The following is a 2,811-nucleotide window of genomic DNA, read 5'->3' on the forward strand; positions in this document are numbered from 1 at the left end:
TAAGCTAATTTTCATATGAGAAAGTGAGAGATTCTTACTTTAGAAACTGACAGTTACTAAGGGGCTGTGCTTAGTTATTTGCAGTTTCTCCCTGCCTCTCCCATGGAAAATTAATCAATTTCTCCTCCTTTTTCTCATTCCTCGCATGCCTTTGCTTTCACCTCTCCCCTGCCTCAATCCTGCAAATGCCAGAGTCCAAAAAACTATTATGCTGCTGGAGAGACCGCAAGGACAAAAGAGGAGACTATTTGAAAAACAAAGTCATGGACTCATACGACTGGAGAGGACCCAAAGCCTCCCCCAACCTTCCTCTCCTCCCCTCTGCCTGCTGCCAGATCGCACCTGACCCGCCCAGGAAAATGGGCCTCTTTGCTTTTTGAAGAACTCCAGAGGACAGCCCCTGATCTCCCTTGATAACTTATCCCAAGTCTGATATCCTCATTGGCAGAGATTATTTTCCAGCTTAAATCACTCGTGTGGAAGCCGAAGCTCATTTCCTTTTGTTCTGTCCTCGCTGGAGATGGTGAACAGCTGGTCTCCATTCTCGGAGGAATATCGCTTTAAACCTTGCAGGCCATTGTTAAGTGGCCTCTAGGCTTTCTCTCCTTCCGACTAAGAATCATAGCTTCTTTTCCCCATTCCTCATGGGTCCTATTTTCCAGCCCCTCTCACATCTTTGTTCTTTGAATGCGCTCAGGTTTTTCTAAGATATTCCCCTTTGGAAGATGTTTGAAGGAAAACAACAGAAGGGTCTTTAGATGTACTAAGTACTGGCAGTCCCTCTCACCTTACCATAAGCCTTGCTGTTTCCACTGGTTGAGTGGCTTCTGGGGCTTTGCCTTCCTGGGGCCAGGCTGTGACTGAGGACCAAGCAGCCTGTCCTGTGCTTAGCTCATTGGCTTGACCACAGGCCAGTGCTGTCCCAAAGAGCAGGAGGACCCAGCACAGCTGGGGGCTTACCTGAACTGAAAACCGTGTCTGACATTTGTACAGCTCTCAAATACTTACTAAACAGAATCGTCAGCCTGGGCAACACAGTGAGGCCCTGTCTCTAAAAAAATAGTAATTAGCTGGGAGTGGTGGCACACACTTGTGGTTCTAGCTATTTGGGAGGCTGAGGTGGGAGGATCACGTGAGCCCAGGAGCTCAAGGCTGCAGTGAGCTATGACTGAGCCACTGCACTCCAGCATGGGGAAGAGAGCAAAACCTAAATAAATAAATAAATAGATAAATAGCCTATTGTCTCATTCAGAAGAAAAAATTAAGTTCAGCAAAATCTGATGGTTATGTTGAAATCAGCGATGGCTTGTGTTCTTTGGCTTATTAGGTGGGTAGGGGGAGGTGGAGACTGAAATAAGGAGGAACTGGGATGCCGTAGGATGTAAGTTTCAGGCTCCAGGTGGAAGACTGGGGATGGATAAGTGTGAAGGCCTGTGGGGTGGTTACAGGAACAGATGTTCAAACAGAAATGAAGGAATCTGCTTGCCAGATGTTGGGACAATGGGCTGATGGAAGCTATAAGGGAAAGACTTACAAAGAGGCAGATATAAAAAGGGATAACTGTGTGGCACAGAATCATACATACCAGAGGCTGGGAAGGAGGTGTGGGTGGGTGGGGAAAGGGGGAAGAGAGCTTGATGAATGGGTAGGAACATGCAGTTAGGCAGAAGAAACAAGTTCTAATGTTTGATAGTAGAGTAGGGCGACCATAGCCAGCAACAATGTATAGTATATTTCAAAGCAGATAGAAGAGAGGACTTGAAATATTTCCAACACATAGAAATGATAAATACTCGGCCGGGTGCGGTGGCTCATGCCTGTAATCCCAGCACTTTGGGAGGCTGAGGCGGGTGGATTGCCTGAGGTTAGAAGTTCAAGACCAGCCTGGCCAATATGGTGAATCCGTATCTCTACTAAAAATACAAAAATTAGCTGGGTGTGGTGGCGTATGCCTGTAATCCCAGCTACTCAGGAGGCTGAGGCAGGAGAATCACTTGAACCCGGGAGGCAGAGGTTGTAGTGAACCAAGATCATGCCATTGCACTCCAGCCTGAGCAACAGAGCAAGACTCCACCTCAAAAAATAAATAAATAAATAAAAACAGATAAATACTCAAGGTGATGGGTGATGGAGTTGTTCACCTCTCTACACATTCTATGTATATAGCAAATACGTGTACCCCATAAACATGTAAAATATTATGTATCAATAGGAAAAAATGTGAAAGAGGGAGAGGGAGGAGTCAGGGATATATATATATATATATATATAGAGAGAGAGAGAGAGAGAGAGAGAGAGGGTTTAAGGCAAGATCTGAGATCCTGGGATATCACCTGTGAGGATGTAATATTAATTAATTAATACTCTGGTTTGCCTGAAAGTGAGAGTAAGAAGGACTGAAGGACCCATGCAGAAAGACTTTTGCTTCGTCCAAGACCAAAAAGTTGAGAAAGAACTTTACTTGTAGGCTGAGGAGTCTGCAAAAGTGGAGCTAGAAAGTCAAACTGGGCCAGGTACGGTGACTCATGCCTGTAATCCCAGCACTTTGGGAGGGTGAGGCAGGAGGCTTGCTTTAGCCCAGGAGTTTCGACTTTATAGTGAGCTGTGATGGCATAACTGAACTCCAACCTGGGTGACAAAGCAAGACCGGTCTCTATAAAAATTTCTTTTAAAAAAATTAGCCAGGTGTGGCTGGGCATGGTGGCTCAAGCCTGTAATCCCAGCACTGTGGGAGGCCGAGGTGGGTGGATCACCTGAGGTCAGGAGTTCAAGGCCAGCCTGGCCAACATGGAGAAACTCCATCTCTACTAA

The sequence above is a fragment of the Mandrillus leucophaeus genome, unplaced genomic scaffold, assembly GCF_000951045.1.
Source record: "Mandrillus leucophaeus isolate KB7577 unplaced genomic scaffold, Mleu.le_1.0 Scaffold545, whole genome shotgun sequence".
Classification (NCBI taxonomy): domain Eukaryota; kingdom Metazoa; phylum Chordata; class Mammalia; order Primates; family Cercopithecidae; genus Mandrillus; species Mandrillus leucophaeus.